The following is a 25,493-nucleotide window of genomic DNA, read 5'->3' on the forward strand; positions in this document are numbered from 1 at the left end:
TGTCCCAAATCCAAGTCTGATTGTCCCCAATCCAAGTCTGATTGTCCCCAATCCAAGTTAGATTTGCCCCAATCAAATGATGGCTGAGATATCGCCCAGACAAACAAGAAAACAAACAAGAAAACAAACAAACAAACAACCAGAGTGAAAACTGAGTACTCCCTTTCAGCGTGCATCATTGCCGAGCCCCCTTCATTGCCCAGCAATGACGTTATGCAGGGCCTGGAGATGGCATAGGAAAGGAGCGGTATACAACAAACAATTGAATTGTCAAAGGGTAATTCTAAAGGGTAATTCTCATGGGTAATTCTCATGGGTAATTCTCATGGGTTATTCTCATGAGTAATTATAAAGGTTAATTAAAAGGGTTCTAAAGAGTAATTATAAAGGGTAATTCTAAAGGGTAATTCTAAAGCGTAAATCTGAAGGGTAAATCCAAAGTAAAGTAAAGTAAAGGGTAAATCTAAAGGGTAAATCTAAAGGGTAAATCTAAAGGGTAAATCTAAAGGGTAAATCTAAAGGGTAAATCTAAAGGGTAAATCTAAAGGCTAAATCTAAAGGGTAAATCTCATGGGTAATTCTCACGGGTAAATCTAAAGGGTAATTCTCATGGGTAATTCTCATCGGTAATTCTTATGGGTAATTCTCATGGGTAATTCTCATCGGTAATTCTTATGGGTAATTCTCATGGGTAATTCTCATCGGTAATTCTTATGGGTAATTCTCATGGGTAATTCTTATGGGTAATTCTCATGGGTAATTCTCATCGGTAATTCTTATGGGTAATTCTCATGGGTAATTCTCATCGGTAATTCTTATGGGTAATTCTCATGGGTAATTCTTATGGGTAATTCTTATGGGTAATTCTCATGGGTAATTCTTATGGGTAATTCTCATGGGTAATTCTCACGGGTAAATCTAAAGGGTAATTCTCATGGGTAATTCTCATCGGTAATTCTTATGGGTAATTCTCATGGGTAATTCTCATCGGTAATTCTTATGGGTAATTCTCACGGGTAAATCTAAAGGGTAATTCTCATGGGTAAATCTAATGGGTAATTCTCATGGGTAATTCTCATGGGTAATTCTCATGGGTAATTCTCATGGGTAATTCTCATCGGTAATTCTTATGGGTAATTCTCATGGGTAATTCTCATCGGTAATTCTTATGGGTAATTCTCACGGGTAAATCTAAAGGGTAATTCTCATGGGTAAATCTAATGGGTAATTCTCATGGGTAATTCTCATGGGTAATTCTCATGGGTAATTCTCATGGGTAATTCTCATCGGTAATTCTTATGGGTAATTCTCATGGGTAATTCTTATGGGTAATTCTCATGGGTAATTCTCATCGGTAATTCTTATGGGTAATTCTCATCGGTAATTCTCATCGGTAATTCTTATGGGTAATTATTATGGGTAATTCTCATCGGTAATTCTTATGGGTAATTCTCATGGGTAATTCTCATCGGTAATTCTTATGGGTAATTCTCACGGGTAAATCTAATGGGTAATTCTCATGGGTAATTCTCATCGGTAATTCTTATGGGTAATTCTCACGGGTAAATCTAATGGGTAATTCTCATGGGTAATTCTCATCGGTAATTCTTATGGGTAATTCTCACGGGTAAATCTAATGGGTAATTCTCATGGGTAAATCTAATGGGTAATTCTCATGGATAATTATCATGGGTAATTCTCATGGGTAATTCTCATCGGTAATTCTTATGGGTAATTCTCATGGGTAATTCTCATCGGTAATTCTTATGGGTAATTCTCACGGGTAAATCTAATGGGTAATTCTCATGGGTAATTCTCATCGGTAATTCTTATGGGTAATTCTCACGGGTAAATCTAATGGGTAATTCTCATGGGTAATTCTCATCGGTAATTCTTATGGGTAATTCTCACGGGTAAATCTAATGGGTAATTCTCATGGGTAAATCTAATGGGTAATTCTCATGGATAATTATCATGGGTAATTCTCATGGGTAATTCTTATGGGTAATTCTCAAAGGTAATCATACAGGGCTCTAAAGGATAATTATATAGGGTAATTATAAAGGGTGATTATAAAGGGTAATTCCAAAGTGTAATCTTAAATGGTAATTATTAAGGGTTTCCTTCGTTTGGAGGATTTGCGTATTTCATAATTAAAATATCAAACTGAACCACTGCGCGTGGGATTTTTTAAGATTGTAAATCGAGAAATGTGAGTGATGATGCACCAGTGGGATTATTTCTGTTTTCTTCTGGAATAAATTGTTTGTATATGTTCAAGGCTTTTATTCAATATACTCAAAAACAATCGGAAACATTTACATCATAATGTAAAGTTCCAGCATAATGCACCCATCGATGTGTCCCAGCATCCTATCATGATCAGAATGTTGCCAAAAGCAGATACATTGAGCTTGGACAGAACACAAAGTTCACACTGCAGTGATCAATTGGTATACGTAATAATTAGTAAACCATTCCGTGTAAACAGAACAACCCCACATCATGGGACGGACTTTGTGCTACTGTAAATATAGCTTTGGCACCGAACAGGTGACCTTTGCAGAATCAGAGGTAAAGAACACGCGCAGAACGTACATAAAGAACGACTATTCGCCTTTTCACGGGTATGTAATAGTGGATCGGTGTGCAAACTTGCACTTGCGTGTACTAATATAGATGTTATGGGAGAATAATTCTTATGATTGTGACCTGAATGTATTTCGCAAAATAAATAAATGTGAAATGCTGACAACAATGGAACCACATGACAAATGTGAAACGATGTGTGTTTGTGTGTGTGTGTGTGTGTGTGTGTGTGTGTGTGTGTGTGTGTATGTGCTTTAACGTCCACTAACTAATGCCAGCAAACGGGAGGCCTAGTTTAACATTCACCAAATAATACCAGCAAACGAGAGCCCAAGTTTAACATTCATCAACTAATACCAGCAAACGGGAGCCCAAGTTTAACATTCACTAACTAATACCAGCAAACGGGAGCCCAAGTTTAACATTCACCAACTAATGCTAGCAAACGGGAGCCCAAGTTTAACATTCACTAACTACTACCAATAAATGAGATGCCTAGTTTAACATTCACGAGCTAATACTAATAAACGAGATGCCTAGTTTAACATTCACTAACTAATGCTAGTAAACGAGATGCCTAGTTTAACATTCACTATCTAATGCGAGTGAACGAGATGCCTAGTTTAACATTTACGAACTAATGCTTGTAAACGAGATGCCTACTTTAACATTCACTAACTAATGCTAGTAAACGAGATGCCTCGTTTAACATTTACAAACGAATGCTTGTAAACGAGATGCCCAGTTTAACATTCACTAACTAATGCCAGTAATCGAGATGCCTCGTTTAACATTCACTATCTAATGCGACTGAACGAGATGCCTAGTTTAACATTCACTAACTAATGCTAGTAAACGAGATGCCTCGTTTAACATTCACTAACTAATGCTAGTAAACGAGATGTCTAGTTTAACATTCACGAACTAATGCTAGTAAACGAGATGCCTCGTTTAACATTCACTAACTAATGCTTGTAAACGAGACGCCTAGTTTAACATTCACTAACTAATGCTTGTAAACGAGATGCCTCGTTTAACATTCACTAACTAATGCTAGTAAACGAGATGCCTAGTTTAACATTCACGAACTAATGCTAGTAAACGAGATGCCTAGTTTAACATTCACTAACTAATGCTTGTAAACGAGACGCCTAGTTTAACATTCACGAACTAATGCTAGTAAACGAGATGCCTAGTTTAACATTCACTAACTAATGCTAGTAAACGAGATGCCTAGTTTAACATTCACGAACTAATGCTAGTAAACGAGATGCCTAGTTTAACATTCACTAACTAATGCTAGTAAACGAGATGCCTCGTTTAACATTCACTAACTAATGCTAGTAAACGAGATGTCTAGTTTAACATTCACGAACTAATGCTAGTATACGAGATGCCTAGTTTAACATTCACTAACTAATGCTAGTAAACGAGATGCCCAGTTTAACATTCACTAACTAATGCTAGTAAACGAGATGCCTAGTTTAACATTCACGAACTAATGCTAGTAAACGAGATGCCTCGTTTAACATTCACTAACTAATGCTTGTAAACGAGACGCCTAGTTTAACATTCACTAACTAATGCTTGTAAACGAGATGCCTCGTTTAACATTCACTAACTAATGCTAGTAAACGAGATGCCTAGTTTAACATTCACTAACTAATGCTTGTAAACGAGATGCCTAGTTTAACATTCACGAACTAATGCTTGTAAACGAGACGCCTAGTTTAACATTCACTATCTCATGCTAGTAAACGAGATGCCTCGTTTAACATTCACTATCTAATGCGAGTGAACGAGATGCCTAGTTTAACATTCACGAACTAATGCGAGTGAACGAGATGCCCAGTTTAACATTCACGAACTAATGCTAGTAAACGAGATGCCTAGTTTAACATTCACGAACTAATGCTGGTAAACGAGATGCCGAGTTTAACATTCACGAACTAATGCGAGTGAACGAGACGCCTAGTTTAACATTCACTAACTAATGCTTGTAAACGAGACGTCTAGTTTAACATTCACTAACTAATGCTTGTAAACGAGACGTCTAGTTTAACATTCACGAACTAATGCTTTTAAACGAGATGCCTAGTTTAACATTCACTAACTAATGAGAGTAAATGAGACGCCTAGTTTAACATTCACTAACTAATGCTAGTAAATGAGACGCCTAGTTTAACATTCACTAACTAATGCTTGTAAACGAGACGTCTAGTTTAACATTCACTAACTAATGCTTGTAAACGAGACGTCTAGTTTAACATTCACGATCTAATGCGAGTGAACGAGACGCCTAGTTTAACATTCACTAACTAATGCTTGTAAACGAGATGCCGAGTTTAACATTCACGAACTAATGCGAGTGAACGAGACTCCTAGTTTAACATTCACGAACTAATGCTAGTAAACGATATGCCTCGTTTAACATTCACTAACTAATGCTTGTAAACGAGATGCCTAGTTTAACATTCACGAACTAATGCTTTTAAACGAGATGCCTCGTTTAACATTCACGAACTAATGCTAGTAAACGAGGTGCCTAGTTTAACATTCACGAACTAATGCTAGTAAGCGAGGTGCCTAGTTTAACATTCACGAACTAATGCTTTTAAACGAGATGCCTAGTTTAACATTCACGAACTAATGCTTTTAAACGAGATGCCTAGTTTAACATTCACGAACTAATGCTTTTAAACGAGATGCCTAGTTTAACATTCACTAACTAATGCTAGTAAACGAGATGCCTAGTTTAACATTCACGAACTAATGCATTTAAACGAGATGCCTAGTTTAACATTCACGAACTAATGCTTTTAAACGAGATGCCTAGTTTAACATTCACTAACTAATGCTAGTAAACGAGATGCCTAGTTTAACATTCACGAACTAATGCTTTTAAACGAGATGCCTAGTTTAACATTCACGAACTAATGCTTTTAAACGAGATGCCTCGTTTAACATTCACGAACTAATGCTTTTAAACGAGATGCCGAGTTTAACATTCACGAACTAATGCTTTTAAACGAGATGCCTAGTTTAACATTCACGAACTAATGCTTTTAAACGAGATGCCTAGTTTAACATTCACGAACTAATGCTTTTAAACGAGATGCCTAGTTTAACATTCACGAACTAATGCTAGTAAACGAGATGCCTAGTTTAACATTCACGAACTAATGCTTTTAAACGAGATGCCTAGTTTAACATTCACGAACTAATGCTTTTAAACGAGATGCCTCGTTTAACATTCACGAACTAATGCTTTTAAACGAGATGCCGAGTTTAACATTCACGAACTAATGCTAGTAAACGAGATGCCTAGTTTAACATTCACGAACTAATGCTTTTAAACGAGATGCCTAGTTTAACATTCACGAACTAATGCTTTTAAACGAGATGCCTAGTTTAACATTCACGAACTAATGCTTTTAAACGAGATGCCGAGTTTAACATTCACGAACTAATGCTAGTAAACGAGATGCCTAGTTTAACATTCACGAACTAATGCTTTTAAACGAGATGCCTCGTTTAACATTCACGAACTAATGCTTTTAAACGAGATGCCGAGTTTAACATTCACGAACTAATGCTAGTAAACGAGATGCCTAGTTTAACATTCACGAACTAATGCTAGTAAACGAGATGCCGAGTTTAACATTCACGAACTAATGCTAGTAAACGAGATGCCGAGTTTAACATTCACGAACTAATGCTAGTAAACGAGATGCCTAGTTTAACATTCACGAACTAATGCTTTTAAACGAGATGCCGAGTTTAACATTCACGAACTAATGCTAGTAAACGAGATGCCTAGTTTAACATTCACGAACTAATGCTTTTAAACGAGATGCCTAGTTTAACATTCACGAACTAATGCTTTTAAACGAGATGCCTAGTTTAACATTCACGAACTAATGCTTTTAAACGAGATGCCGAGTTTAACATTCACGAACTAATGCTAGTAAACGAGATGCCTAGTTTAACATTCACGAACTAATGCTTTTAAACGAGATGCCTCGTTTAACATTCACGAACTAATGCTTTTAAACGAGATGCCTAGTTTAACATTCACGAACTAATGCTTTTAAACGAGATGCCTAGTTTAACATTCACGAACTAATGCTTTTAAACGAGATGCCTAGTTTAACATTCACGAACTAATGCTTTTAAACGAGATGCCTAGTTTAACATTCACGAACTAATGCTTTTAAACGAGATGCCGAGTTTAACATTCACGAACTAATGCTAGTAAACGAGATGCCTAGTTTAACATTCACGAACTAATGCTAGTAAACGAGATGCCTAGTTTAACATTCACGAACTAATGCTTTTAAACGAGATGCCTAGTTTAACATTCACGAACTAATGCTTTTAAACGAGATGCCTCGTTTAACATTCACGAACTAATGCTTTTAAACGAGATGCCGAGTTTAACATTCACGAACTAATGCTAGTAAACGAGATGCCTAGTTTAACATTCACGAACTAATGCTTTTAAACGAGATGCCTAGTTTAACATTCACGAACTAATGCTTTTAAACGAGATGCCTAGTTTAACATTCACGAACTAATGCTTTTAAACGAGATGCCTAGTTTAACATTCACGAACTAATGCTTTTAAACGAGATGCCTAGTTTAACATTCACGAACTAATGCTTTTAAACGAGATGCCTAGTTTAACATTCACGAACTAATGCTAGTAAACGAGATGCCTAGTTTAACATTCACGAACTAATGCTTTTAAACGAGATGCCTCGTTTAACATTCACGAACTAATGCTTTTAAACGAGATGCCGAGTTTAACATTCACGAACTAATGCTTTTAAACGAGATGCCTAGTTTAACATTCACGAACTAATGCTAGTAAACGAGATGCCTCGTTTAACATTCACGAACTAATGCTTTTAAACGAGATGCCGAGTTTAACATTCACGAACTAATGCTTTTAAACGAGATGCCTAGTTTAACATTCACGAACTAATGCTTTTAAACGAGATGCCTAGTTTAACATTCACGAACTAATGCTTTTAAACGAGATGCCTCGTTTAACATTCACGAACTAATGCTAGTAAACGAGATGCCTAGTTTAACATTCACTAACTAATGCTTTTAAACGAGATGCCTAGTTTAACATTCACGAACTAATGCTTTTAAACGAGATGCCTAGTTTAACATTCACGAACTAATGCTTTTAAACGAGATGCCTAGTTTAACATTCACGAACTAATGCTTTTAAACGAGATGCCTAGTTTAACATTCACTAACTAATGCTTTTAAACGAGATGCCTAGTTTAACATTCACTAACTAATGCTAGTAAACGAGATGCCTAGTTTAACATTCACGAACTAATGCTTTTAAACGAGATGCCTAGTTTAACATTCACGAACTAATGCTTTTAAACGAGATGCCTAGTTTAACATTCACGAACTAATGCTTGTAAACGAGATGCCTAGTTTAACATTCACGAACTAATGCTTGTAAACGAGATGCCCAGTTTAACATTCACGAACTAATGCTAGTAAACGAGATGCCTAGTTTAACATTCACGAACTAATGCTGGTAAACGAGATGCCTAGTTTAACATTCACGAACTAATGCTAGTAAACGAGATGCCTAGTTTAACATTCACGAACTAATGCTAGTAAACGAGATGCCTAGTTTAACATTCACGAACTAATGCTTGTAAATGAGACGCCTAGTTTAACATTCACTCACTAATGCTTTTAAACGAGATGCCTAGTTTAACATTCACTAACTAATGCTAGTAAATGAGACGCCCAGTTTAACATTCACTAACTAATGCTAGTAAACGAGATGCCTAGTTTAACATTCACGAACTAATGCTTTTAAACGAGATGCCTAGTTTAACATTCACTAACTAATGCTAGTAAACGAGATGCCTAGTTTAACATTCACGAACTAATGCTTGTAAACGAGATGCCTAGTTTAACATTGACTAACTAATGCTTTTAAACGAGATGCCTAGTTTAACATTCACTAACTAATGCTAGTAAACGAGATGCCTAGTTTAACATTCACGAACTAATGCTTTTAAACGAGATGCCTAGTTTAACATTCACGAACTAATGCTTTTAAACGAGATGCCTAGTTTAACATTCACGAACTAATGCTTGTAAACGAGATGCCTAGTTTAACATTCACGAACTAATGCTTGTAAACGAGATGCCCAGTTTAACATTCACGAACTAATGCTAGTAAACGAGATGCCTAGTTTAACATTCACGAACTAATGCTGGTAAACGAGATGCCTAGTTTAACATTCACGAACTAATGCTAGTAAACGAGATGCCTAGTTTAACATTCACGAACTAATGCTAGTAAACGAGATGCCTAGTTTAACATTCACGAACTAATGCTAGTAAATGAGACGCCTAGTTTAACATTCACTAACTAATGCTTGTAAACGAGATGCATAGTTTAACATTCACGAACTAATGCTTGTAAACGAGATGCCTAGTTTAACATTCAAGAACTAATGCTAGTAAACGAGATGCCTAGTTTAACATTCACGAACTAATGCTTTTAAACGAGATGCCTAGTTTAACATTCACTAACTAATGAGAGTAAATGAGACGCCTAGTTTAACATTCACTAACTAATGCTAGTAAATGAGACGCCTAGTTTAACATTCACGAACTAATGCTAGTAAACGATATGCATAGTTTAACATTCACGAACTAATGCTAGTAAACGAGATGCCTAGTTTAACATTCATGAACTAATGCTAGTAAACGAGATGCCTAGTTTAACATTCACGAACTAATGCTAGTAAACGAGATGCCTAGTTTAACATTCACGAACTAATGCTTTTAAACGAGATGCCTAGTTTAACATTCACTAACTAATGAGAGTAAATGAGACGCCTAGTTTAACATTCACTAACTAATGCTAGTAAACGAGATGCCTCGTTTAACATTCAGGAACTAATGCTAGTAAACGAGATGCCTAGTTTAACATTCACGAACTAATGCTTTTAAACGAGATGCCTAGTTTAACATTCACTAACTAATGAGAGTAAATGAGACGCCTAGTTTAACATTCACTAACTAATGCTAGTAAATGAGACGCCTAGTTTAACATTCAGGAACTAATGCTTTTAAACGAGATGCCTAGTTTAACATTCACTAACTAATGAAAGTAAATGAGACGCCTAGTTTAACATTCACTAACTCATGCTAGTAAATGAGACGCCGAGTTTAACATTCACTAACTAATGCTAGTAAATGAGACGCCTAGTTTAACATTCACTAACTAATGCTTGTAAACGAGACACCTAGTTTAACATTCACTAACTAATGCTAGTAAATGAGACGCCTAGTTTAACATTCACGAACTAATGCTTGTAAACGAGATGCCTAGTTTAACATTCACGAACTAATGCTAGTAAACGAGATGCCTAGTTTAACATTCACGAACTAATGGTAGTAAACGAGATGCCTAGTTTAACATTCACGAACTAATGCTAGTAAACGAGATGCCTAGTTTAACATTCACGAACTAATGCTTTTAAACGAGATGCCTAGTTTAACATTCACTAACGAATGAGAGTAAATGAGACGCCTAGTTTAACATTCACTAACTAATGCTAGTAAACGAGATGCCTAGTTTAACATTCATGAACTAATGCTAGTAAACGAGATGCCTAGTTTAACATTCATGAAATAATGCTTTTAAACGAGATGCCTAGTTTAACATTCACTAACTAATGAGAGTAAATGAGATGCCTAGTTTAACATTCACGAACTAATGCTAGTAAATGAGACGCCTAGTTTAACATTCACGAACTAATGCTAGTAAATGAGACGCCTAGTTTAACGTTCACGAACTAATGCTTTTAAACGAGATGCCTAGTTTAACATTCACTAACTAATGAGAGTAAATGAGACGCCTAGTTTAACATTCACTAACTCATGCTAGTAAATGAGACGCCGAGTTTAATATTCACTAACTAATGCTAGTAAATGAGACGCCTAGTTTAACATTCACTAACTAATGCTTGTAAACGAGACGCCTAGTTTAACATTCACTAACTAATGCTAGTAAATGAGACGCCTAGTTTAACATTCACTAACTAATGCTAGTAAACGAGACGCCTAGTTTAACATTCACTAACTAATGCTTGTAAACGAGATGCCTAGTTTAACATTCACTAACTAATGCTTGTAAACGAGACGCCTCGTTTAACATTCACTAACTAATGCTAGTAAATGAGACGCCTAGTTTAACATTCACTAACTAATGCTAGTAAACGAGACGCCTAGTTTAACATTCACTAACTAATGCTTGTAAACGAGACGCCTAGTTTAACATTCACTAACTAATGCTTGTAAATGAGATGCCTAGTTTAACATTCACTAACTAATGCTTGTAAACGAGATGCCTAGTTTAACATTCACTAACTAATGCTTGTAAACGAGACGCCTAGTTTAACATTCACTAACTAATGCTAGTAAATGAGACGCCTAGTTTAACATTCACTAACTAATGCTAGTAAACGAGACGCCTAGTTTAACATTCACTAACTAATGAGAGTAAATGAGACGCCTAGTTTAACATTCACTAACTAATGCTAGTAAATGAGACGCTAGTTTAACGTTCACGAACTAATGCTTTTAAACGAGATGCCTAGTTTAACATTCACTAACTAATGAGAGTAAATGAGACGCCTAGTTTAACATTCACTAACTCATGCTAGTAAATGAGACGCCGAGTTTAACATTCACTAACTAATGCTAGTAAATGAGACGCCTAGTTTAACATTCACTAACTAATGCTTGTAAACGAGACGCCTAGTTTAACATTCACTCACTAATGCTAGTAAATGAGACGCCTCGTTTAACATTCACGAACTAATGCTTGTAAACGAGATGCCTAGTTTAACATTCACGAACTAATGCTAGTAAACGAGATGCCTAGTTTAACATTCACGAACTAATGCTAGTAAACGAGATGCCTAGTTTAACATTCACGAACTAATGCTAGTAAACGAGATGCCTAGTTTAACATTCACGAACTAATGCTTTTAAACGAGATGCCTAGTTTAACATTCACTAACGAATGAGAGTAAATGAGACGCCTAGTTTAACATTCACTAACTAATGCTAGTAAATGAGATGCCTAGTTTAACATTCACGAACTAATGCTAGTAAACGAGATGACTAGTTTAACATTCACTAACTAATGAGAGTAAATGAGACGCCTAGTTTAACATTCACTAACTAATGCTAGTAAATGAGACGCCTAGTTTAACATTCACGAACTAATGCTAGTAAATGAGACGCCTAGTTTAACGTTCACGAACTAATGCTTTTAAACGAGATGCCTAGTTTAACATTCACTAACTAATGAGAGTAAATGAGACGCCTAGTTTAACATTCACTAACTCATGCTAGTAAATGAGACGCCGAGTTTAACATTCACTAACTAATGCTAGTAAATGAGACGCCTAGTTTAACATTCACTAACTAATGCTTGTAAACGAGACGCCTAGTTTAACATTCACTAACTAATGCTAGTAAATGAGACGCCTAGTTTAACATTCACGAACTAATGCTTGTAAACGAGATGCCTAGTTTAACATTCACGAACTAATGCTAGTAAACGAGATGCCTAGTTTAACATTCACGAACTAATGCTAGTAAACGAGATGCCTAGTTTAACATTCACGAACTAATGCTAGTAAACGAGATGCCTAGTTTAACATTCACGAACTAATGCTTTTAAACGAGATGCCTAGTTTAACATTCACTAACGAATGAGAGTAAATGAGACGCCTAGTTTAACATTCACTAACTAATGCTAGTAAACGAGATGCCTATTTTAACATTCACGAACTAATGCTTTTAAACGAGACGCCTAGTTTAACATTCACTAACTAATGAGAGTAAATGAGACGCCTAGTTTAACATTCACTAACTAATGCTAGTAAATGAGACGCCTAGTTTAACATTCACGAACTAATGCTAGTAAATGAGACGCCTAGTTTAACGTTCACGAACTAATGCTTTTAAACGAGATGCCTAGTTTAACATTCACTAACTAATGAGAGTAAATGAGACGCCTAGTTTAACATTCACTAACTAATGCTTGTAAACGAGACGCCTAGTTTAACATTCACTAACTAATGCTAGTAAATGAGACGCCTAGTTTAACATTCACTAACTAATGCTTGTAAATGAGACGCCTAGTTTAACATTCACTAACTAATGCTTGTAAACGAGACACCTTGTTTAACATTCACTAACTAATGCTTGTAAACGAGACGCCTAGTTTAACATTCACGAACTAATGCTAGTAAATGAGACGCCTAGTTTAACATTCACTAACTAATGCTTGTAAATGAGACGCCTAGTTTAACATTCACTAACTAATGCTTGTAAACGAGACGCCTAGTTTAACATTCACTAACTAATGCTTGTAAACGAGACGCCTAGTTTAACATTCACTAACTAATGCTAGTAAATGAGACGCCTAGTTTAACATTCACTAACTAATGCTTGTAAATGAGACGCCTAGTTTAACATTCACTAACTAATGCTAGTAAATGAGACGCCTAGTTTAACATTCACTAACTAATGCTTGTAAGTGAGACGCCTAGTTTAACATTCACTAACTAATGCTTGTAAACGAGACGCCTAGTTTAACATTCACTAGCTAATGCTTGTAAATGAGACGCCTAGTTTAACATTCACTAACTAATGCTTGTAAATGAGACGCCTAGTTTAACATTCACTAAATAATGCTTGTAAACGAGACGCCTAGTTTAACATTCACTAACTAATGAGAGTAAATGAGACGCCTAGTTTAACATTCACTAACTAATGCTTGTAAACGAGACGCCTAGTTTAACATTCACTAACTAATGCTAGTAAATGAGACGCCTAGTTTAACATTCACTAACTAATGCTTGTAAATGAGACGCCTAGTTTAACATTCACTAACTAATGCTTGTAAACGAGACGCCTTGTTTAACATTCACTAACTAATGCTTGTAAACGAGACGCCTAGTTTAACATTCACTAACTAATGCTAGTAAATGAGACGCCTAGTTTAACATTCACTAACTAATGCTAGTAAATGAGACGCCTAGTTTAACATTCACTAACTAATGCTTGTAAATGAGACGCCTATTTTAACATTCACTAACTAATGCTTGTAAACGAGACGCCTAGTTTAACATTCACTAACTAATGCTAGTAAATGAGACGCCTAGTTTAACATTCACTAACTAATGCTAGTAAATGAGATGCTCAGTTTAACGTCCATCCGAGGGACAACACACACACACACACACACACACACACACACACACACACACACACACACACACACACACACACACACACTGATGAATCTCCCACTTGTGAAACACCAGGATGACAGTTTGTGGCTCGGTCGGGATTCGAACCCCGGCTGCAGAGCTCAGAGGGGAATGTGGGATACCTCGGGGCCCTCCCGTCATAACCTCGGGAACCATTCGAATGACCAAAGGTTTGTTTAACATTCCCGAAGTTCCTGAAGATTATAAAGTCCATTAGATGATACTGTTCGTCCTTTGGCACTGGTTCATGGAGCTCTCTACCAATCCTTGTTGTGCCGGCCTCTGATTGGCTGAACTGGTGGGAAGGTTCACTTAGTGCCCCTGCGATCGCTCAGTCGCGCACATATTAATTGGCTTCTGTGGTGGCATGTTGGACCGGTTGTTCTGTCATCACAGGGTCCACAAAGACCTTTTGCAGCGCCTTCCCACGGCCAGTCCTCAGTCGGGTTCTCTTGGATTACGTGAACGGTAGATTTCAGCAGCTTCATGTCATCCATTTTGACCGTTTGCTGATTCAGATCGACAGATATTGCTTCATCACTGCATGCGGGTCTGCACTGCTGTCCCACAAAGCTGTCTGCACTGCTGTCCCACAAAGCTGTCTGCACTGCTGTCCCACAAAGCTGTCTGCACTGCTGTCCCACAAAGCTGTCTGCACTGCTGTCCCACAAAGCTGTCTGCACTGCTGTCCCACAAAGCTGTCTGCACTGCTGTCCCACAAAGCTGTCTGCACTGCTGTCCCACAAAGCTGTCTGCACTGCTGTCCCACAAAGCTGTCTGCACTGCTGTCCCACAAAGCTGTCTGCACTGCTGTCCCACGAAGCTGTTTGTGCGTGCACATCGGGTCCGTCTCCTGCATTTATACCTGTCCACGTTATCTTCACGCCAAGGTGTTGCTGAAGTGCCTCATTTTGTTTCATTCTCTCTTGTTTGGAAAAGTTACTTTATTTTACTGAAGTGGAAACGACACAAAATCCAAAGCTTTTTTGACCTGATTCAGTGGTAACCACATTCGACATGTATACATATACACACATACAGGTACACACATACGACGTGTACACAAACACACACGTGTATAATTGCAATCATTTCCGGATTTGAGTGCCCACCTTTGGTGGGAAATTTAAACTGGTGACATTTCCACATAATGATATCTTCTGGAACACGTTGTAACTTGTTCGAGAACACGAGATTATCTTGTTACGATATCTCGCCTTCCTGGAACATACTCATGTTTTTCTGTTATAAAATGCAACAAAAATAGAATTTTCCACGGATTTTAACATGGTTTGTGCGACACCCTGTACACCTGAAAAGGTATTTTTGGGACATGCTGTAATCATATTTGGACTTGCTCGACCACACCAGAGTGTTGGTGATTTGAACGCTGAGTGATCAGTGTTTTAAAAAAAAATATTATTATTATTATTTTTTGTATGCAAGATCGAGGCTCGTGAAAGAGATAACATTAATCACACAAAAAATCAAACCGACACAAACCAACACATCAAACACAAAATAAGGGGAGCGGTAGACAAGATGGGGAGAGAGGGCGAAGGAAACAAACACAACCTTTGAGAGCAGGGACATCGAGAGAACTGTGGGAGGCAGCGGGCTTGGGGGGAGATGGGAGAGGTATCAACCATATGGACACTGCAAGGACTTCCAGGAAAGAAGTTGGAATTTCGTTAAAGTGTATCTGGGGTGAATTAGCGGGGGTAGAAAAGATCAAGGTTTTGGATGGGGGAAGATAAAAGATGGTGGTGAACAGCTGTTTTAAAGACCTGGAGGGTGGAGTGGGATTGAAGGGAGTGAGGAAGTTTGTTCCAGAGGCCGGAGAAAAGAGGAATGAAAGAGTGAAGGTGAGCAGAGAGCCTAGATTTTGGCAGTTTAACCATAAGAGGGTTGCTGGCAGATCTTGTGCGGCCTGTAGGAATATTTGGGGGACAGAGCACAGAGAGAGCTGGGGGAGCAAGGCCGGAGAGGAGTCGGTAGAAGACAGAAAGACCACCAACCTGCCTGCGGTGAGTGAGTGAAAGGCCCTCGGAGATAGCTTCATCGCGGGAGATTCCAATGATTCTGAAAGCTTTGGTTTCAACAGCTTGAAGTCGAGCTAAGTGTGAGGCAGGAGCACCGGCCCAGAGGGGGGAACAGTATTCCATTGAGCTGCGGATGAAAGCCTTGTATGTGGTGAGGAGCTCAGGTGTGCCAAGGAACGACCTCGCACGACGGATGATGCCCAGTCGGCGACTGGAGGCCAGATTTGAAACGTGATTTCCCCAGGAAAGATCATCGCAGATAGTGAGACCCAAAAGCTTGAGCGACAGAACTTCTTGGAGGGGATTGTTGAGAAAGTAGATGGGAGGGTTTTCCAGTCGGTCTTTTCGGAGAGACATAGTAAGAGTGTGAGATTTTTCAGGATTGAAAGACATGCTCCACTTGTTTGACTAGTCTGTGATTTTGTCCAGGTCTGCAGAGAGTGAGGAGGCTGCAGACTGCCGATCTGAGGGATGAGGAATGGAGCGGCAGAGAGTGGAGTCATCAGCAAAGAGATACAGAGGATTTTCCAGAGAGTCGGAGAGATCATTGATGAAGACCAGAAAAAGCACAGGGCCCAGAACACTGCCTTGGGGAACTCCAGCCAGAGCAGGAAGAGGAGATGAGAGAAATCCATTCAGGGCCACACGTTGACTACGACCAGAGAGGAAGTCCGCAAGCCATGCGTGGAGATTTAAAATGTTGAAGCTTTCATCATCAATATATGGAGAGTAATTCAAAAGTATCATTCATTGTAATATAATTCCAATTCTAAAGTAAACTCATTCTGATAATAATAATACTATACAGATGTATACACGAGGGGCAGTAAATAAGTAACATTAAAATATTTTTCAGAACTTATTTATTGCATGTACGTGTGTAACAGCTGTGTTATTTTTCAACATAATCTTCATTGCGTTCAATGCATTTTTTCCAGCATTTTACTAAGGCTTTACTAAGGATTCCTCAAGAATTTTTTTTATTTTGGCTGCTTTTGCAGCCATTCGTGCACCGCCTCTTGGACCTCTTCGTCGGATCGGAAAGTAGTTCCACCAAGCACCTCTTTAAGTGGCCCAAAGATGTGGTAATCCAAAGGGGCGAGATCTGGCGAGTAGGGTGGATGAGGAAGACACTCAAAATGCAGGTCCTCGATTGTTGCAGCTGTAGCACTGGCAGTATGGGGCCGAGCATTGTCATGCTGCAGCAAAACATCGGTAGTGAGTAGTCCAGGACGTTTTTATCTTATTGCTGGTTTCAGATGATTTTTAAAGAAGGTTGCAGTATGATTCACTGGTGACTGTGGTCCCTCTGGGCATGTAATGCTCCACAAGTGGGCCTCGGCTATCCCAGAAGAGCGTCAGCATCACTTTTCCAGCGGACGGCTGTGTGCAGAATTTTTGGGCTTCGGTGAAGTTGAATGGCACCACTCTTTGCTTGCCCTCTTTGTTTCTGGCTGAAAATAGTGGACCCAGCTTTCGTCCCCAGTCACTATGCGCTGCAGAAAGTGTCGCTTTCTGTTTTGTAACGTCATAGAAGTTCTTCACAAGTGTTCATTCGCCATTCTTTCAGTTCAGGTGTGAGTTGTCTAGGCACCCACCTTGCAGTAACTTTGCGGAACCCCAGCATTTTGGGAATGATATGGTGTGCTGAACCATGGCAAATGTTCAATTTGGAGACCACCTCATCCAGCGTAAGGCAACAATTTTCCTTCAGCACACGCTCAACTCCTGCAACCATTTCTGGTATGTCAACTGAGTGAGGCTAGCCCAAGCGAGCAGCATCTGCCACACTGGACACTCCACTTTTAAACTGCCTGTCCCAGTCGTACACCTGTTGCAGCGATAAACATGAGTCACCATATTGCATCTTCATTCTGCAATGGATTTCACTGGGATTCACACCCAAACTTCCCAAGAAACGGATCACACAACGTTGCTCCTCCCTGGTGCATGCTTCTAAGGGAGCCGCCATCTTGGAACTGCTCTCCTGACGTCATACGCTCAATGTTGCCAGATCTAAAACAGGCAAAACATGCCTCTTACTAATAGATATTGTAGCGGTTACCGCTGGATGCACACAATCGCCTTGCACCGGCCAGAACACGGCCAGACGCGCCTCTCCCGGGCATGCCCGGACTCACTGTTCCCGGGCACGCCCGAACCTCCCGGGCACGCCCGGTCTCGTCTTTCCCGGGCATGCCCGCTCTCGCCTTTCCAGGGCTCGCCCAGAGCGTCCGGGCATGCCCGCTATCGCCTTTCCAGGGCTCGCCCAGAGCGTCCGGGCATGTCCGCTCTCGCCTTTCCAGTGCTCGTCCAGAGCGCCCGGGCACGCCCAGCCTCGACTTGCCAGGCCGCAGCCAAACACGCCCGGGCAGGTCCAGACTCGCCTTTCCAAGGCTCGCCCTTGACACCCGGGCATGCCCGGTATAGCTTTTGCCGGGCAAACTTCCCGACATAAATGTGTATATATATTGCTGCCCGATAAACGGGCTGGTCAGAATACCTGAGCTGTTTTGTTTCAATAAAGCAACTCGGACGAATTCCGTCTTTGGTCGCGTCAATTCTTTCGACTCGCGTTGGAGCGCAGTTCCTTCATTGGTGACCTACCGACATGGATACGGCAGTGACGCTTAAACTGCCTACCTTCTGGGAGGCTCACGCGGCTGTTTGGTTCGCTCAGGCGGACTCTCAGTTCGCCCTGCGAGGCATCACCGCGGACGACACCCGCTTCCACCATGTTGCGGCGGTGCTCGGTTCCGCCACCGCGGCCCGCGCCTTGAGCCTCCTCGAGCACCCGCCGGCTGCTGACAAATACGACGCGCTGAAGACGCTCCTCCTCGACGCTTTCGCCCTCTCACCGGCAGCACGCGCACGGCGCCTGCTCGCTCTGCCCAAGCTCGGCGACACGCGCCCGTCCGAGCGCATGGACTATATGCTCTCGTTGCTCGGTGAGCACTCTCCGGATATTCTGTTCCGCGAGCTGTTCCTTCGCCAGCTGCCTCACCCGGTACGCCTCGCCCTGGCTGGCACGTTGATCACGGATTCCCGCGCCCTCGCCAGGGAAGCCGATAAGATCTCCTCGGCGGGCCAGCACATCGGCACGGTTACCTGGAGCCCGCCGCCGTCCGAGGCGACGCCCACGACGCCCGAGCACCCTGCGCAGTTGGAGGCCGAACTGCCGGTGCAACTGGCGGCCGCCACGCCGCACCGCCCGCTTCCGACACAACGGCCGGGGCCTCCACCTGACCGGGCGTGGTGTTATTACCACGCCAGGTTCGGACACAAGGCTCGGACGTGCCGGCCCCCGTGCACTTTCGGCAGGTCGGGAAACGGCCGGGCCGGCGTTCATTCCCAGCCATGAGCGCCGGCCACTCGGGCAACTTGCTTTTTATTCGGGACAAAGCGTCTGGGCGGCGGTTCCTGTGTGACACCGGCGCCCAACTGAGCGTCATACCCGCCTCCGAGCAGGACAGGCGGGACGCCGTTTGCGGCCCCTCTTTGGTCGCTGCTAATGGCTCGGCCATACGCACTTTCGGCCCACGCGTCGTCACCCTCTGCTTCGACAGCCAGCGTTTTCAATGGACTTTTGTTACCGCCAGCGTCCCCGTGGCTTTGCTGGGCGCCGACTTCCTCTGCGCGCACGGGCTGCTGGTCGACGTCAAACGACGTCGCCTTGTCCACGCCGAGACCTTCAGCTCCCTGGCGTGCACAATGAGCAGCTCCGTGCCGACCGAACTGGCGTGCGCCCTCCCGGCAGCGAACGAGTTCGCTCGCCTGCTCGCGGAATTCCCGGCCCTCACGCGGCCGACGTTTTCGGCCGTCGCGGTGCGGCATGGGATCGAGCACCACATACCCACTACGGGCCCGCCGGTCTACGCCAGGGCCCGCCGCCTCGACCCGGCCAAGCTCGCCGTGGCGAAGGCCGAGTTCGACGCGTTGGAGCACCTCGGCATCGTGCGGCGCTCCGATAGCGCGTGGGCCTCGCCACTGCACATCGTGCCAAAGCCGGGGGGTGGATGGCGCCCGTGTGGCGACTACCGCCGTCTCAACGACGCTACCACCCCCGACAGGTACCCGATCCCGCATATTCAGGACTTTTCCGCCCGTTTGGTAGGACGGGTCTTTTCGAAAATTGACCTGATACGGGGCTACCACCAGGTACCTGTCCGGGCGGCTGACGTCCCGAAGACGGCCGTCATCACGCCGTTCGGCCTGTTCGAATTTTTGCGGATGCCGTTTGGCCTCAAGAACGCGGCCCAGGCATTCCAGCGCTTGATGGACGGCGTGCTGCGCGACCTGCCGTTTCTTTTCGTCTATCTGGACGATATCCTCGTCGCCAGCACGTCCCGCGCCGAGCACCTCCTCCACCTCCGAACACTGTTCGGTCGCCTCAGCGAGCACGGCTTAATTGTCAACCCGGCCAAATGCCACTTCGGCGCGACGACCGTTGACTTTTTGGGCCACCGCATCACCAAGACCGGGGCCGTGCCGCTGCCGACCAAGGTCGAGGCCATCACCACGTTCACGCGTCCCCGTTCCATCAAGGCCCTCCAAGAGTTCCTCGGCATGGTGAATTTTTATCACCGATTCGTGCCCCGCGCTGCTCAGCCCATGCGGCCCCTTTACGAGGCCCTCCGGGGCAAGCCGGCCAAGCATGACATTGTTTGGTCCGCGGCCATGGACGCGGCCTTCGCCAGCGCCAAACGGGCCCTCGCCGACGCAACGCTGCTGGCTCACCCGGTGCTCAATGCGCCCATCGCCCTTACTACGGATGCCTCCAACTACGCGGTGGGCGCCGTCCATGACCAATGGGTGGACGGGGTTTGGCAGCCACTCGCTTTTTTCAGCCGGCAACTCCGGCCGAACGAGTTAAACTACAGCACGTTCGACCGTGAGCTGCTCGGGCTATTCCTGGCCGTTCGCCATTTCCGACACCTCCTGGAGGGCCGCCCGTTCACGGCTTTCGTTGACCACAAGCCGTTGGTCTATGCAATGGCTAAGGTCATGGAGCCGTGGTCGGCCCGCCAGCAGCGCCACCTCTCCGCCGTGTCGGAGTTCACCACGGACATCCGGCACGTCGCCGGCAAAGACAACGCCGTGGCCGACTGTCTTTCTCGGGCCAGCGCGAACGCGGTCCACCTCGGCATGGACTTCGCGCTCATGGCGGCCGACCAGACCACCGACGCCTCGGTGCAGGCACTCCGTGCGGCGGACACGGGCCTCCGCCTGGCCGACATTCCCTTCGCGGGCACCGTCCTGCTCTGCGACGTCTCCCAGGGCCAGCCTCGCCCCATCGTGCCCGTTTCCTGGCAGCGCCGCATCTTTGCCTCCATCCACGGCCTTTCTCACCCGGGCCGGAAAGCTTCTCAGAAGCTGGTGTCGGCGCGTTTCGTCTGGCACGGCCTTCGACGAAACATCCGCGACTGGGCCAACGCCTGCACGGCCTGCCAGCAGGTCAAGGTCCACCGCCACACCCAGGCCCCGCTGGCACCTTTCGCCGTGCCTGAACGGCGTTTCGACCACGTCCACGTGGACCTGGTGGGTCCCCTGCCCCCCTCGCGGGGGTTCACCCACCTGCTCACCATGGTGGACAGGACCACCAGGTGGCCGGAGGCCGTGCCCCTCACCTCCACCACCACCGCCGACGTGGCGCAGGCGTTCATCGCCACCTGGGTCGCGCGCTTCGGCGCACCAGCGGACATCTCGTCCGACCGCGGCCCACAGTTCACGTCTGAGCTTTGGGGCGCGGTCGCCCGTTCGTTGGGGGTCACGCTGCACCGCACCACGGCCTACCACCCCCAAGCCAACGGGTTGTGCGAGCGGTTTCACCGCTCCATGAAGGCCGCACTCATGGCCGGCCTTCAGGACGACGGTTGGGCCGACCGGCTGTCGTGGGTCCTTTTGGGCCTTCGCACGGCCCCCAAGGAAGACCTCCAGGCGTCCGCCGCCGAGCTCGTCTACGGCCAGCCGCTCCGCGTCCCGGGCGAATTCGTGCCCAACGCTACCAGTCCCTGGTCCGCCGCTCGCCAGCGCTCGGACCTCCAGTAGGCCGCCCGACGATTTGCCCCCGTGCCGACGTCCCGCCACGGTGGCCCCCAGTCCTACGTCCCCCCGGCACTTTGCACAGCGGAGTACGTCTTTGTGCGTCATGACGCGCACCGGGGGCCACTCCGGCCGCCGTACGACGGGCCCTTCCGGGTCCTGCGACGGGGCGACAAGTCTTTCATCGTCGACTTCGGCGGCCGGCCGGACCGGATTTCTGTGGACCGCCTCAAACCGGCGCACATGGACGTCGACCGACCACCACGGTTGGCCCTTCCTCCGCGGCGAGGCCGCCCCCCGTCCACAGTTCCCCCCGCTCGACCACCCACCACCACGTCGGACCCCTCCCCACGACCCTCCAGGGGTCGCTTCGGCCGGGTCATCCGGACCCCCCTTAAATTGACCCTGCCGGTGCAGGTCGATTCTGGAGGGGCGTGTGTAGCGGTTACCGCTGGATGCACACAATCGCCTTGCACCGGCCAGAACACGGCCAGACGCGCCTCTCCCGGGCATGCCCGGACTCACTGTTCCCGGGCACGCCCGAACCTCCCGGGCACGCCCGGTCTCGTCTTTCCCGGGCATGCCCGCTCTCGCCTTTCCAGGGCTCGCCCAGAGCATCCGGGCATGCCCGCTATCGCCTTTTCAGGGCTCGCCCAGAGCGTCCGGGCATGCCCGCTATCGCCTTTCCAGGGCTCGCCCAGAGCGTCCGGGCATGCCCGCTCTCGCCTTTCCAGTGCTCGTCCAGAGCGCCCGGGCACGCCCATCCTCGACTTGCCAGGCCGCAGCCAAACACGCCCGGGCAGGTCCAGACTCGCCTTTCCAAGGCTCGCCCTTGACACCCGGGCATGCCCGGTATAGCTTTTGCCGGGCAAAGTTCCCGACATAAATGTGTATATATATTGCTGCCCGATAAACGGGCTGGTCAGAATACCTGAGCTGTTTTGTTTCAATAAAGCAACTCGGACGAATTCCGTCTTTGGTCGCGTCAATTCTTTCGACTCGCGTTGGAGCGCAGTTCCTTCAATATAACATATGTCGTCTACAACTACACACATTACATTCTCGAATTTATATCGCCATTTTAAAGTTACTTATTGACTGGCCCTCGTATACATTTAAAGTACATTCCTCTCTTCCTCTCGTGCACCTCCCCCATGTTCTCTTCCCAAGGTACAGACAATATATATATATATAATTTCAAAACACACCTGGTCACAAGTGTGCCTCACTGACAGGTCCTAATTCGAGGTCCTCATCATCATCCCATTTCGGCCTTTCAACCTCTATGGTCAGCGAAGCGATACGGTCAGCAATACGGCCAGCAGGGGCACATATGCCTCCACATGCAGCAGCTATACCCGGATGTGTACATAGCCCCACCCCCAGCCAGTGAGAACACAGACGACAACAACAAAACCACCTCCACTCCCAGAATGCACAATCCCTCACCCACTCACTTACACACCAAAAAAAACCACACCTAACCACCGACCACCTACCCTTACAACATGGACCACTCAAACAAAAACACATTCATGCAAAACCGCACCCACTCCTGCAACACACACACCGACACACTGACACACACACACACACACACACACACACACACACACACACACACACACACACACACACACACACACACACACACACACACATACACACACACACACACACCTCCATTTCTCTTCCGCGCTCAGTCACTACCCCTTTAGGCTGAAATGAACCACCACCCTCAACCTCAACCTATACCGTTTCACGTGCCTCCATAAACTTCCTCCATATCCACAGTGAGTCTTTCAAGGCAACCTGAGCCACTCGTACACACATCCTCCTTCTTTCTGTCACACACACTCCAAGCCGAGCAAGAAATGGAGAAAAGGAATTGCCAATATACTCTCTACACCCCACCTCAAATGGCTGACAAGAAACTCGCCAACCCTTCTCCCGACACTCTGCCTCCAGCTCACTGTACTTTCCTCTCTTCCTCTCGTGCACCTCCTCCATGTCCTCTTCCCAAGGTACAGACAATTCCCCTAAGATGACCTATATTGTTATATATATGTATGTATGTATATATATATATATATATATATATATATATATATATATGTATATATGTATATATATATATATATATATATATATATATATATATATATATATATATATATATATATATGTATATATAATATTCTCCGTGGGTGATTCTGTCTGTCGAATGTCTGTCCGGGGGTGTGGCTTCCTCCATTGAGAAAGTAGCTCCACCCATTCTGGAAGAGGCTTCAAAAACACATATCCACCATTTTATTTACTGTTTGTTTTGTTAGGCCCGTGGTGTCTTGCTCTCTCTCACAGTTTTATTTCAACTCTAATTCGATATCTCATTTCATTTTTCACAGTTGCCAACATGGTTTTAGACTCGGTTGAAAAAAAGACTGGAATAAAATCCGATGAAAGTTTCCGTTTATAGACCGAAATGCATTTTTAAAGGCCTATAACATAAAGGCCATTGACACTCTCTTTTTTTTTTTTTTTGGTATACAGAGTCGAGGCTCGTGAGAGAGCTAACATTTATCAAACAAACAAATCAAACAAACAAGCAAACAAAGTTTTTAAAAAGGGGAGCGGTCGACAAGATGGGGAGAGAAGGGGAGGAAGCACACAAACACAACATTTGAGAGCAGGGACATCGTGAGATGTGTGGGAAGGAGAGGGCCTGGGGGGAGGCAGGATAGGTATAAAACGCAAGGACACCCAGGACTTCCAGGAAAGAAGTCAAAAGTCACCTCAAAAAAGTGGATTTGGGGTGAAATTAGCGGGGGTAGAAAAGATCAAGGTTTTGGATTGGGGAAGATAAGAGATGGTGGTGAACAGCCGTTTTAAAGACCTGGAGGGAGGAGTGCGATTGAAGAGAGTGAGGGAGTTTGTTCCAGAGGCGGGAGAAAAGAGAAATGAAGGAGTGAAGGTGAGCAGAGAGTCTTGATTTTGGCAGTTTAACCATCAGAGGGTTGCAGGCAGATATTGTGCGACCTGTAGGAATATTTGGGGGACAGAGCCCAGAGAGAGCTGGGGGTGCAAGGCCGGAGAGGAGTCGGTAGATGACGGAAAGACCACCAACCTGCCTGCGGTGAGTAACTGAAAGGCCCTCGGAGATAGCGTCATCGCAGGAGATTCCAATGATTCTGAACGCTTTGGTTTCAACAGCGTGAAGATGAGCTAGGTGTGAGGCAGGAGCACCAGCCCAGAGGGGAGAGCAGTACTCCATTGAGCTGCGGATGAAAGCCTTGTATGTGGTGAGGAGCTCAGGTGTGCCAAGGAAGGACTTCGCACGACGGAGGATGCCCAGTCGGCGACTGGCTTTGGAGGCCAGCTTGGAAATGTGGTTTTCCCAGGAAAGATCATGGCAGATAGTGAGACCCAAAAGCTTGAGTGACAGAACTTCTTCGAGAGGATTATTCAGAAAGTA

The 25,493-nt window shown here is 44.5% G+C and overlaps 1 protein-coding gene across 8 annotated transcripts in view; it reads left to right on the forward strand.

Moving 5' to 3' along the window:
- Positions 1–2,541: 2,541 nt before the first annotated feature.
- ABCC12 (ATP binding cassette subfamily C member 12) overlaps positions 2,542–25,493 on the forward strand; it is a 407,545-nt gene continuing 384,593 nt past the window's right edge. For 2 of the 8 annotated variants that reach the window (XM_078772930.1, XM_078772924.1), the window contains exon 1: positions 2,545–2,627. The gene's annotated coding sequence lies outside the window, so the exon portion shown is untranslated. Of the gene's footprint in view, positions 2,628–14,251; positions 14,828–25,493 lie in introns of those variants that run through there. The other 6 variants (XM_078772927.1, XM_078772931.1, XM_078772925.1 and 3 more) reach the window with 4 other exon arrangements.

This window comes from Myxine glutinosa, chromosome 2 (genome assembly GCF_964187855.1).
Source record: "Myxine glutinosa chromosome 2, kmMyxGlut1.1, whole genome shotgun sequence".
Taxonomy (NCBI): Eukaryota; Metazoa; Chordata; class Myxini; order Myxiniformes; family Myxinidae; genus Myxine; species Myxine glutinosa.